At 42.2% G+C, this 14,296-nt stretch overlaps 1 protein-coding gene across 1 annotated transcript in view; it reads right to left on the minus strand.

Moving 5' to 3' along the window:
* Positions 1–13,656, minus strand: part of LOC136885036 (uncharacterized) — a 113,854-nt gene extending 100,198 nt beyond the window's left edge. The window contains exon 1 of the mRNA XM_067157421.2: positions 13,620–13,656. The gene's annotated coding sequence lies outside the window, so the exon portion shown is untranslated. The remainder of the gene's footprint in view (positions 1–13,619) is intronic.
* Positions 13,657–14,296: the final 640 nt, after the last annotated feature.

The following is a 14,296-nucleotide window of genomic DNA, read 5'->3' on the forward strand; positions in this document are numbered from 1 at the left end:
CATAGGCAATGTAGACCCACCGTGCATCACACATTCTAGTAACGCCCACAGGCATCACAAACCCATTATATTCCTCACATAATGGTATTACTCTCAGGCAATGCAGAGCCATGTTTTTCATCACAGTAGCTCGATTTTTTCTGGCTGATTTCCGACAAAAGAGTAGGGGCACGAAAATGTTCCAAAGTTTGAACCGGGAAGACTTGGGAGACAGGAGACGAGCTGTTCGACTAAGCGGTATGCTCCTAGCTGTCAGTGGAGAGATTGCGCGGAATGACATTTAGCAGGCGAAAATGTTTGAAGATAAAGTTGGAATTCAAGAAGACAAATTGGGCCAAATATTCGTTTATAGGAAGAGGAGTTTGGGGTTGGAGTAATTCACCAAGGGAGACGTTCAATGAATTTCCGAACGTTGCAATTATTTAAGCAATAGGCTGCAGAGGATCTGGAGAGATTGCTGAATGGCATGGACGGGGTCTTGGGTAAAGAGTACAAGATGAAAATAAATAAGTCCAAAAGAAACGTAATGGAGTGCAGTCGAACACAATTAAGTGGTGCAGGTAATATTAGCTTAGTCTTAAAGGAAGTAGATGAATATTGTTTCTTTGGTAGTAAAATAACTAACGATGGCAGAGGCAGGGAAGAGCTTTCATAAGAAAAAACAAATTGCTCACTTCGAACATTGATATAGGAACTAGAAAACTGTTCTTGCGACTTTCCTCTGGAGGGAGTAATTATACAGAAGTGAAACATGGATGCTTACTAGGTCACAAATAAAGAGAATAGAAGCATTTGAAATGTGGTGTTACAGAAGAATGTTGAAGGTGAGATGTATAGATGGAATCACGAATGAAGAGGTACTGAAATGAACTGGTGAGAGGAGATCGATTTGACTGAAGTTTACGAGAAGAAGAGATAAAATGATAGGACACATCTTAAGAAACCCAGGACTTGTGCAGCTGGTTTTTGAGGGAAGTCTATGTGATAAGAACAGTAGGGTAGATCAAGGTATGAATATAACAAACAGATTACAGCAGATGTAGGAGGTAGGTTAGCACAGATAGGCTGGCATGAAGAGCTGCATCAAACCAGTCTATGGACTGATGTCTGAAACAACACAACAACGAACAGACAGGGAATCTGCCACCTGGGCGACTGCCCTAAATGCAGATCAGTGGTTTACTTATTTCATGTGGCTATTTCAAGCCGGGTGCAACCCTTGTAAGGCAGACCCTCCGATGAGGGTGGGCGGCATCTGCCATGTGTAGGTAACTGCGTGTTATGTGTGGTGTGTGAGTTGCAGGGATGGTGGGGACAGCACAAACACCCACTCCAAGCCATTGAAATTAACCAATAAAGTTTAAAATCCACGACCCGGCTGGGAATCAATCCCGGGACCCTCTGAACCGAAGGCCAGTACGCTGACCATTCAGCCAACGAGTCGGACAGATCAGTGGTGACTGATTTGATTTTGTGATCTCTGCGATAGGCTGGTCAGCAGACTCCAAGCAGAGTACGTCACTGTGTGACACAGCAGGAAGTTTTCTTTGTAACATCCTGCAAGCGAACCAGTTTTTTTATTACTTCCCTCTGAGCTGTTGAACAACAACGTCTCGTGTTCCCGCCTGGGAACTCTTCACTCACCACAGTGATGACTAGAGTCCGGATTATTAGGTGCTGATAGGTTAGAATGCAAACGTACCTAAGCCAGTAACAAGTATACCCTACACTGTACAACGATTACGCTATGAGATTTGCATAGATATTAGGGGTACAGCCTATAGAACTCCTTGAATTTATGCTACTCTTCCTACATTATGGTACAACGGGTTGCATGACACTTCCTACAAACGAAATTACTTTGCATTCTAACCTATTACCACCTACAAATCCAAGGTATAGTGATGACGAATCTCGACGGAATACATAACCATTGAAAAAAATCGACATTCTCTCCGTTTACTCGGTTATTGCCTCGGTATGTCAGATGGGTGATCCATATCCATTAAAAAGGAAACGATAGCATCGTAAGTCCCGGCTCCGATGGTGGAGATTTTATTGTGCTGCTTTGTTCAGAAGCAGTTCACATTCACTGCTTCCCACTTAAATTACACGTTTAAATACAGTCGAACATCGATATCTCGAACCTCCATTACTCGACCTTACAGTATCTCGATGTAACTCCGGCCTTTCTCCTATTCTTCACGTGTGTCTGTTACTCGAAATTCGGTTACACGAATTTCTCGATTTCTTCGAAGTAAACGCTTCCTCCCTTGAAGGAAAAAATACTCCATAATTCGAATTTTGTACAACATTAACTGTGCAATCAGCATTTGTGGTCTGTGAGGAACAGTCGACAAGTAAAGAAAGGGTTACTGTGTTGCTGGGAGCTAATAGGACCTGATCGGAAAATGGGCGAAGCCTCGCTGTTTTACGGGTGTGAATTCATTACCGGTCACGTACGAAAGAAACCCCTGAAGTCGTAGATGACAAGCTCCATTGGCTGCGTGGTATTGATGAGAAGAAAGGTGAAGGGAGGAAAATCGCCCTATTCTTAAACAACTTCCCTGCTCATCCCAAGGTCCTCCCTCAGGAGTTAAAGGCAGTGCGGGTGGTCTTCTTGCCACCGAACTTAACTCCAAACTACAGACCAAGGGCTGATTAATTACTTGAAGCATTTCTATAGGAAGAGGGCTGTTCAGAGAATTCTGAGGGGAATCCCTGACAGACAACACACACCTCTCCCCTTTCCACCACCTGCAGCTTAATTACCGCTCTGTTGAAAGAGGCCCTCCCGTCGCTAGAACAACCTCGTATTTAAATGAGTTTTGCGTAAGGTCTGCTCGTCTTTGGAACCTTCTACCATCAGCTGCTTCCTCTTCCTCACTTCCTCCGCGAAGTAAAGAAAATGTATATGTAAATGTATTTCCATATGTGATGTATACAACTTGTACAAATTAGAATTGCAAGAAAGATGGGTGCAAGTACAGTTGAATGTGGGCAAATGTGTATGCCTGCGTGTGCGTTGTGAATGACTGTGTATACAGGGGTATGAGTATGAGTATAAATGGCTTGGTCTTCTTACTCTAATATGTTTAGAATAAATCAAGATAAGTATTATTCTAAGAGTACAGTGTTTGGAGTGTAAATATGTAAATTTAAAATTGAATACATATATGTAAATATTCAGTAGAGTTTATGTGCACCCCTAAATTGTACGTGTACAATTTAAGGAAAATAAGTAATAATAATCTGAGGAGTTCTTAATGGACAGTCCGGCCCCGCGGTGTAGGGCGCAACGCGTCCGCCTGTCACCCGGCGGCCCCGAGTTCGATTCCAGGCCGGGTGAGAGGTTTTTAATTGTAATGATTAATATCCCTGGCCTGGAGACTGGGTGTTGTGACGTCCTTAATCTCCCTTTCCACACACATACAACATTCCACACTACCGCCATTCCAATTACACGCAGGTTCATACAATATGGTGCCATTAGGGGCAAAAGATCCACATGGGTTGAAGCCCCGAACAAATAGCATTTAAAAAAAATATTAATGGACATCAGTCTACTGTCTTCTACAAAGTTACTATAATAAAGAGTTGTAATTAAAAAGATTGTTTATATATTTTTAAACGCTGTTGGGAATGTTGTGTTCACTTTAAACCCGTAGATACATATGATTCAGTTATGTGCCATTTACGCTCAGAAACGATATTCTCTATATCTCAAAATTTCGATACCTCGAAATAAAATTTAGCTCCCGAAATTATTTACGATATCGAGCTTCCACTGTATTGCTGTAGAACTTGGGCTTGCAGTATATATTAATCAGAATCATTACACTTTGCACACTGACCGAGCTCGATAGCTGCAATCGCTTAAGTGCGGCCAGTATCCAGTATTCGGGAGATAGTGGGTTCGAGCCACACTGTCGGCAGCCCTGAAGATGGTTTTTCCGTGGTTTCCCAAATGTTCGGGCTGTACCTTAATTAACGCCACGGCCTCTCCCTTCCCACTTCTAGCCCTTTCCTGTCTTATAAAAATTATCTAAAGTTATAAACTTAATGGACGTTCCGTATTGAACCGAGAATCACAAAAAGTAATTTAATGTAATGGAATCCACCTTTTAAATACACAACTGTTGTACACACATTATGTTACAACATTTTAATTATAATGGTTTCGACACGTATACAATGTCATCATCAGCCATATATAAGACCAAGCACCTGAATAGATTTACATATAGCAACAGGACACACAGACTAGATAAAATTCATATAAAGTCACATTTAAAATAGTTCATGTAAAATGTCTAAATATAGCTACGCGTTAGCGGCGTATTAGTCTTGTACATGAGCTGAGGCACGTTCTGTGAATCTGTACTTTGATATGATAAAAAATATTTTGTGAACACGTTAAAATCTTATTCATAATACGGCACTGAGGAATCTGCTGGTCACTGCGCATATAGTGGTACGAACCACAGGCAACGTAAGCCCGTGATGTTCCGCATATAGTGGTACTAATGACGGGTACTGTAAACCCACTGTGAACCACGCTCTGCTACTACTAATCACAAACCTATTGTGTACCTAACATAGTGACACTACTCGAAAATAAAGGCGACCCATGGTGTTCCCCGCGTGATGGTACAAATCAAAAGTAGTTTCATGGTTCTAATTCAATCATCACTTGGTCGCCCCTTGTAGTCGCGTCTTGTCTGCGACAGTCCGGTTAGGACCGCACAATCCGCCACCTGTGACGCGCCACGTGGGAGTATCACCTCTCCCCCTGCTACGCCAGCGTAGTACGTTCGTAGAAACCCATTCACAAGAGAAAAACCAATTGGTTAGGCCACTGTTTACGATGAAAATATTTATTAACACAGGCACTGGAAGGAAATGTTGCAGGGAGAAGGTAGAGAAGAAGAAAAAGGTATCAGATGATGGACAGTGTGAAAATTAATGGAGGATACTGGAATATTAAAAGGATGGCAGAATACAGATCGGCTTGGAAAATGCATGTGAATACCTGCTGATAGGCAGAGAACGGCTAACTGTTAGGTTCCAAGGAGTCTATACCTGGCCAAATTATTAAATAACAAAGAGAGCCTCCGTGACTCAGGCGGCAGCGCGCTGGCCTCTCACCGCTGGGTTCCGTGGTTCAAATCCCGGTCACTCCATGTGAGATTTGTGCTGGACAAAGCGGAGGCCGGACAGGTTTTCCTCCGGGTACTCCGGTTTTCCCTGTCATCTTTCATTCTAGCAACACTCTCCAATATTATTTCATTTCGCCTGCTATTCATTAATCATTGCCCCAGAGGAGTGCGACAGGCTTCGGCAGCCGGCACAATTCCCACCCTCGCCGCTAGATGGGGGCTTCATTCATTTCATTCCTGACTCGGTCACTGACTGGAAAAAGATTGTGGATTTTCATCTTCATTAAATAACAAAAATAAGTAAAATTCACGAGGCTGAATAAAAGTCAAAGAAACACACACGAAAAATACTGATCGAAGAAAATATCCGCTAGGAAAAGAAAAAAAATCACATTAATATGAGTAACGTCAAATGGAATTTTATGGAGTGCATTAAGCAATACGTACTTACGGCGGGTCTTATCACGGTAATTTATGGTACTTGGCTGCCAATCACGGGAGAGTCTACGTCACAGCGTGTTTACGAGAGGCATTATTAGGCTATAAACTGGTCTGTTCACGAGGGACAATTCATTTGATGGCCACTCAGCCTCGCGCTGTACGTGTCAGTTTCGACGTTAGCCAGTGCTTTGAATGTTGATGAATGTTCCTTTCTGGAGCAAACCGTTCGCGAATATTGGCCCGGATTCATTTCGCATTAGCAGAGCTGAGTGACTCAGACAGTCAAGCACTGGTCTTCTGAGCTCAAGTTCTGGGGTTTGATGCCAGATCAGTCCGGTGGTCAGATAAGTCAGCCTTGTATTTATAGATTTACTGGCACGTAATAAGAACTCATGTGGAAGAAAATTTTGGCACTTTGGTGTCTGCAAAACAATTACAAGAATTTTGTGGTGTGAATCAAAAAATAAATCATCATCAACATATTCTTATTATTCTTTTTGCTAGTGGCTTTACGTCGCACCGACACAGATAGTTCTTATAGCGATGATGGGATAGTAAAGGGCTAGGAGTTGGTACGAAGCGGCCGTGGCCTTAATTAAGGTACAGCCTGGTGTGAAAATGGGGAAAACCATCTTCAGGGCTGCCGACAGTGGGATTCGAACCCACTATCTCCCGGATGCAAGCTCACAGCCACGCGCCCCTAACCGCATGGCCAACTCGCCCGATCTTCTTATTCAAATTCTTATCCTTATTATTCTTTCTTTCATTCATTCTTTTTCTTTCTTTCTTTCTTAATACGTTTAACCTCCATGGTTTGTTTTTCCCTCGCACTCAGCGAGGGATCCCTTCTCTACCACTTCAAGGACAGTGTCCTGGGGCGGGAGACTTTCGGTCGTAGGATATAACTGGGAAGCAGGACCACTACCTCGCCCAGGCGGCCTCGCCTGCTATGCTGACAGGGGTCTTGTGGGGGGATGGGAAAATTGGAAGGGATAGTCAAGGGAAAGAAAGGAAGCGGCCGTGGTCTTAAGTACCATCCCGGCATTTGCCTGGAGGAGAAGTGGGATACCACGGAAAACCACTTCGAGGATGGCTGAGAAGTGAATCGAACCCCGGCCTTCGGGGGTGGCAGCTAATCACACTAACCACTACACCACAGAGGAGGGCCTATTTATTTATTTATTTATTTATTTATTTATTTATTTATTTATTTATTTATTTATTTATTTATTTATTTATTTATTTATTTATTTATTTATTTATTTATTTATTTATTTATTTATTTATTTTATTTATTTATTCGTCGGGGCCATCGAAGACCACGTTCTGTCTTGTTATATTTGGCAGTGAACTTTGCTTTCTTTGGAGCCCAGAATTCCCTCATTCTTTCTCAGAGGCCTGCTTGGGTTCCTCTGTGCAAGGGACACCGTGTCTGTCTTCTTTTCGGTTTAACCCGTTCGTCATTATATTTTTTTCGGAAAGGACGTCTGTCAAAGCCGTCTGCGGGGTTGATCTGTAGCACTTGTAGGTCTTCTGTGATGTTTCTAAACGAAGACATCGTAGTTTTAGGTTTTGAATCAACCTGTTTCCGACCATTCGTTTGAGGTGATCGTAATCTCGTGGCCGCCTTTTGCGCATCGTGTCTGTAATTTTCTAAAGTTGTTACAGACTTCCTTAATGGATCTTTATTGATGGAAGCCATTCTTCTAGTCGGATCCCATGATTCCCCTAAATATTCTGCGCCACTTTTTCTCCAGTTCTTCGAGGAGTCCTGTTCGAGATAGGGTTTCGGCTGCATACATAACTACTGTCTTCAGGACCATTTCATAAAGACGTATCTTAGGAATTTGTGAGGGACATCTTTGTAGAGTATTATTATTAGTAGAGATGGCAAACGAATATCGATATATATTAAATATCGATATTTTGAGATGGAAATACAGATATATAGACATCGATATTTTGAGGTCTGATATGTTGTCGATATCGATATTTTGTGCCCAATATATCAATATTTCTGTCTAATGTAATACTTTTGGCTACGATTTGATTATTTTTCAGACCCTTTCAATATTTGCACGCTACAGTTACGTAATTTGAATTTTCATTTCTCGATTCCCTTCGTTAAATACAGTGATAATATCACAACGCATTCATCGTGCATGCCTTGTATGCATAGTTTTACACGTTAGCCCGGCAATACTTGAGCATTATAGCGACCTCTGTCCCAGCAGAAAGACTGTTTTCAAAGCCTGGTAACACCATCACGGAAAAGAGAAACCGATTAAATGACAAACTGTTATCCAAGCTGCTTTTTCTAAATGGCTTACCTAAGAGGTATTGGAAATTTACCTAAGATCATCATCATGTTTTGTTTTTCACGAACAAATGGAATTGCAGTGCTGAGGAAGAAGTTGGGAAGAAAATGTTTAATTATTTTATAGAGCTCTGATAATGATTAGATGTACTTCGTACACAAATTATACGTTTGTAGTTTTTCCATACGGTTTTTCGGTGCAAGACACCTTGTATATACTGTTTTTCTATGTATCATAACATCTTTCGGCTGTAAATGTTTTTATAATATGTCATTGTAGTGAAAAGGTCATGTTACTTGGTCATTGTTTTAAGCTTGTTTTCTGATCTGTGTCAAGACTTATTAAACCTAATAAATCCTTTAATCATTTTGTTAAATGTGAAACTAGATTTACAATAATCGATAATAGCACCAATATTTTAAAGACATACATATCGGCGATATATCGATATTTTGAACGCCGATATTTCAATGACATCGATATTTTAATACCGATGTATCGATATTGTGAAGCGTTTTGACATCACTAATTATTATTGTAAGAAGAAACAGTTCCCATAAAGTATCTTAGTCTCGTGGAAGTACGCACAGCAATTTCGATCCAGAAAACAAACACTTCTTAGTATTGCCCGCTTCCCGGCCAATTCCGAGCGTAAAGCTGAATACCGAGAACTAGAGGAGGACCTGTGACACACGAACAGACTGGCTGTATGAACAGAATGGTTCAAAAATACACGAGAATATGAAGTCCATTAATTCAGTGTCAACTCAAGTGAACAGTCCATAGCCTGGTCAGACGTACAAGACAAACTTGGTAGGACGATCAATTGAATCTGAAAACCCACAGCCTGTTTCCAGTCATTCGATCGGGTCAGGAATGGAAGGAATGAATGAAGCCCCATCTAGTGGTGAGGATAGGAATTTTTCCGGCTGCCGGAGCCTGTCGCACTCCTCTGGAGCAATGATTAATGACCGACAGATGAAATGAAATGATAGTGGAGAGTGTTACTGGAATGAAAGATGACAAGGAAAACCTGAGTACCCGGAGAAACATCTGTCCCTTCTCCCTTTTTCCAGCACAAATCTCACATGGAGTGACCGGGAATTGAACCATAGAACCAAGTGATGAGAGGCGGCGCGCTTACGCCAGAGTCATGGAATGGTATAAAAGTTTTTATTCTCCAAAATGATATTTGCATGATTAACTCCCGGTATATGGTGGCGATTAATATTTTTTTTGCTAGGGGCTTTACGTCGCACCGACACATGGCGACGATGGGATAGGAAAGGCCTAGGAGTTGGAAGGAAGCGGCCGTGGCCTTAATTAAGGTACAGCCCCAGCATTTGCCTGGTGTGAAAATGGGAAACCACGGAAAACCATCTTCAGGGCTGCCGATAGTGGGATTCGAACCTACTATCTCCCGGATGCAAGCTCACAGCCGCGCGCCTCTACGCGTACGGCCAACTCGCCCGGTGATTAATATTTTAAGAGGAAGTAGAAATTGGCAGCCATCCTCTGTTAACACTATTCAGAGGAGGGAAACTAAGAGGTCCGACAATTCGAAGAATGAACTATCTGACAGAGAAAGACAAGAGCCACGAAGGGCGTCCCAATGAAAACCTCACAAACCTAACACTGCCGGGGTCGGAAAAATAAAACAGAATTGACAAAGGGAGGTCGGATGTGATAGATGAAAGTGAGGAGCCTGGCACAAGTGAAAGCAATGTCAGGTCTCAGATAGGATCCCTCCGGGTCACTAGCACCCGACGCTCCCAAATGAAAAGCTACTGGCGTCTCCCCTACATGAAGGACAGGAGTTACCGTGGATGTATTCCAGGCCACCACCCACAGGAGAAACTTAGAACAAGTGCAACGACGTAAAATTATTATTATTACTATTATTAGGCTATTATTATTATTATTATTATTATTATTATTATTATTATTATTAGCCTCCGTGGCTCAGACGGCAGCGCGTCGGCCTCTCACCGCTCGATACCGTGGTTCAAATTCCGGGTGAATCCATGTGAGATTTGTGCTGGACAAAGCGGAGGCGGGACAGGTTTTTCTCCGGGTACTCCGGTTTTCCCTGTCCTCTTTCATTCCAGCAACACTCTCCCTTATCATTTCATGTCATTTATCACTCATTAATAAATCACCTTGGGAGTGGCGACCCCATTGTAATAACAGCCTATATATGTTTCATTCATTACATCCCTAACCCGGTCAGTGACTGGAAAACAGGTTGTAGGTTTTCATTTTCATTATTATTATTAAATGGAAAATATCGTTGCACGCTTAATAAGATTGAGCAGGCCAGGAAGCAATTCCTCTGCTACATATTCGCTGTTCTCCTATATGGATGTGAAAGCTGGACTCTGGATCCAAGTACTGAAAAACGTATAAAGGCCTTTGAAATATATCTGTATCACCGTCTCTTGCGCATACGCTGGATAATGAAAATTTCAGATGTCGGCGTCCTCCATTGGAAGAAAAAGCATAAAGAACTGTTACTTATTACAAAACAAAGGGAAACATAATACTTAGGGCATGTTAAGAGGGGTGAACATTATCAATACAGCTAATTATTGAAGGAAAGATACAAGGGAAACGGTCCGTCGGTAGATGGAGAAATTCATGGCTACAAGACATTTGAAGTTGGTACAGACTTACATCCGAAAAAGCTTCTCGTGTTGCAGTGTCGATATCAGAGCTGGCTACTTGGATGGCCAACCTCCGTATGGAGACGGTGCCTTAGTAATTAGAAGAAGAAGGAGGAGAAGAAGAAGAAGTTAGTTAAAATACACCGTCTAACGCGTTGTAGTGTTATTTTCAGAAGAGTAGATTTTTTTCAATGTGTTTTATGTCGCACCGACACAGATAGGTCTTATGGCGACGATGGGATAGGAAAGGGCTAAGATTGGGAAATAATCGAACGTGACCTTAATTGAGGTACAGCCCCAGAATTTTTCTTTTGAAAATGGGAAACCACGGACGATCTCCAGGGCTGCCGACAGTGATGTTCGAACCCACTATCTCCCGGATGCAAGCTCACAACTGCGCGCCCCTAAACGCACGGCCCACTCGTCCGGTTTACAACAGAGTGCAAGTGTGATGTGAAAATATCATCATCATCACTTTCCGCTTTTCCCACACCTGTGGGGTCGTGGGTGCGATCTGTGTCACACATGGGGATTTGGCCCTGTTTTACGGCCGGATGCCCTTCCTGACGCCAACCCCATATGGAGGGATGTAAGCACTATTGTGTGTTTCTGTATTGGTCGTTAGTGAGTGTGTTGTCTGAATATGAAGAGGGAAGTGTTGGGTCAAACACCCAGTCCCCGGGCCAGAGGAATTAATCAGACGTGATTAAAATCCCCGAACCGGTCGGGAATCGAACCCGGGATTCTGTGAACCGAAGGACTCAACGCTGACCATTCAGCCAACGAGTTGGATGATAATAATAATAATCATAATAATAATAATAATAATAATAATAATAATAATAATAATGTTATTGGCTTTACGTCCCACTAACTACTATTTCGGTTTTCGGAGACGCCGAAGTGCCGGAATTTTGTCCCGCAGGAGTTGTTTCACGTGCCAGTAAATCTACCGACACGAGGCTGACGTATCTGAGCACCTTTAAATACCACCGGACTGAGCCAGGATCGAATCTGCCAAGTTGGGGTCACAAGACCAGCGCCTCAACCGTCTGAGCCACTCAGCCCAGCAAAATATGTCTTGTTTATTCGCTGAATAGTCCCGGGTTCTATTTCCAGGCGGGCGGGAGATTTTAACTGTGTATGGTTAAATTCTTCTGGCTCGGGGACTGAGTACTTGTGTTGTCCCAACACTCTCCTCTTCATATTCACAGAACACATCACACTATTAACCACCACAGAAACACGCAATAGTGATTACGTTCCTCCATATAGTCTTGGCGTCAGGAAGGGCATCCGGTCGTAAAACATGATCAAAACACATCCTTCTACCCCACTAAGGAATGGGAAAAATCAGTGTAATATTTTTTGCTTTACGTCGCACAGACACAGATAGGTCTTATGGCGACGATGGGATAGGAAGGGGCTAAGATTGGGAAAGAATCGAGCGTGCCTTAATTGAGGTACAGCCCCAGCATGTGTCTGCAGTGAAAATGGGAAACCACGGAAAACCATCTTCAGGGCTGCCGACAGTGGGATTCGAAACCACAATCTCCCGAATGCAAGCTCACAGCAGCGCTCCCCTAATCGCATGGCCAACTCATCCAGTTGTAATAATAATAATAATAATAATAATAATAATAATAATAATAATAATAATAATAATAATAATGTCTTCGTCTCACTACCCGTTTTATGATTTCCAAATGCACCGAGGGCAAGAATGTTGTCCCGCAGGAGTTCTCTTACGTGCCAGTAAATCTACCGACACGAGTCTAGCGCATTTGAGCACCTTCAAATATAATTGTACTGAACCGGGATCGAATCCGCCAATTTTTGCTTCTATGCCTGAGCCACTCACCCTGGAAGTTGAAGAATATTTGTGAAATATGTTTTTTCCAAACAGATCCAATAATTATTCTGCATATATTTTGATGAAATAGTCCTCTTTATTTCATAAGCATAAAAGATTCATTTCGAACTGGGTAAAAAAGCGGATCAAATATCTCTCTAATTGGATGAATCACACTTAAATTTCTACTCAGCAGAAACCATTCATTAGTGGAAAAATAATCAAAACACCACCACAGTTGGTGAAATGCATAAAAAATATGTAGTCTGGTTTAATTCTACACCTCGCACCCTTAATTCATTAAAAAAGTCATCGTCACCTTGATCTCCATCTATACTCCTCTCTTCTCTCCACTTGATCCCCCCACCGAAGCCGGCTTATGCCTACAACTTCATCCATCGATGTCATCCCTAACCTAGCGTTTATCTCGCCATTCTAAGTACCTTCCTGCCATTGTTCCCTCCTGTTCATGCAATCAATCGTTCTCGCTACTTTCTTGTCTGTTATAATTATCAGATACCCTGAGTCCATCCAGCTTCCGCTCCCGTACACCAAATCGGTCCTATTGAAAAGATATTTTTGTCCGAGAGCTGACTTCTTTCTTATAGAACGTCGTTGATCGCAACCGCGAGCTCACTCCATTAGCTTTGCACATGCCTTGAATGATCTTCACTTACAACACTAATACCCGGGGAGAATACACAAGCGAAGTACGTGAAATGATTCACCTGGTCCAGTTTGTATTCGCTGTCGTTCATTCTCCTTAATTTTCTTCCCTACTGACATGAGTTTAACCTTGGAAATACTAATTTTCGTGTCATACCTGAAGCACCTTTTCAAACCCCAATATGTTGAATGCAGGCTTTCATAACAATATGCCTTTAAGACCAAGTTAAACTGCCTTCCATATTTACTACGAACCATATTCCTGACATTTTATACATTTCAGCATATCCAGATAAAATATTAAGACTAGAGGACAAAGACCAGAGCCTTGTGCAACCCCTATAACCAAAAATTCATTATGTTACCAATTCTCACCGTAGACAGATTGTTAACATAAAAACCTTTGATAGCCTGTAACAACGTACAGTCGGACATAATAAAATAACAGTATTGCCCGAGAAAAGAGCGGACACACTTGTTTTGCCGGTTCCGAAACTTCCGACAGCTGAATGTAACTTACCTCCTGTGTGGCAGATGTCGCCTCGTCCGGACGCGAACTAACCTCGCGAGCTACTGGCTACCACTCGAGCCGCGCGCTAACACTCGCTGTATGACTGTGTGTGGCCAGTCTGTCAAGGATCGATATATTAGGTCGACTGCGGCCACTGACCATAGGACCTACTTCGCGATATAAATGAACCACGCAAGAGAAATATGATCTTCAAAATTTCCGTTTCCGTCTATCATTCCAGTCTTAAGCATTTAATTATACTGACCCGGAGGGAATATCCCACTTATCAGGTTTTACATTCCACTTCTACGGTTTTTGGAGATGCAGAAGTGCAGGAATTTTGTCCCATGACTGTTCTTTCAACTATCCGTATATTTCTTCTTCTCAATAACCCCCCTCCGTCGTTAGAAACTTGATCTCTGGGATTATTCTTATGAGGCTCAACATGTAGAATTCTAGCAAGATATAGGAGATAATTTGGATCCAAGAGGTCAAATGGACTGTATCAAGATTTACCTATCCAAGGCCTTTGACAGGGAAGATTGACGAAAGTGTGAGCTATTGGAATAGACAAACAAATGCGATTGGATGGGTGCCTAATTTCTATAAGAAAGAAAATGAAACATGAACGATAACTCGCTCAGAAAGAATAGAAGCTTTTGAAATGTGGTGTTACAGAAGAAAGC

This window comes from Anabrus simplex, chromosome 13 (assembly GCF_040414725.1).
Source record: "Anabrus simplex isolate iqAnaSimp1 chromosome 13, ASM4041472v1, whole genome shotgun sequence".
NCBI lineage: Eukaryota > Metazoa > Arthropoda > Insecta > Orthoptera > Tettigoniidae > Anabrus > Anabrus simplex.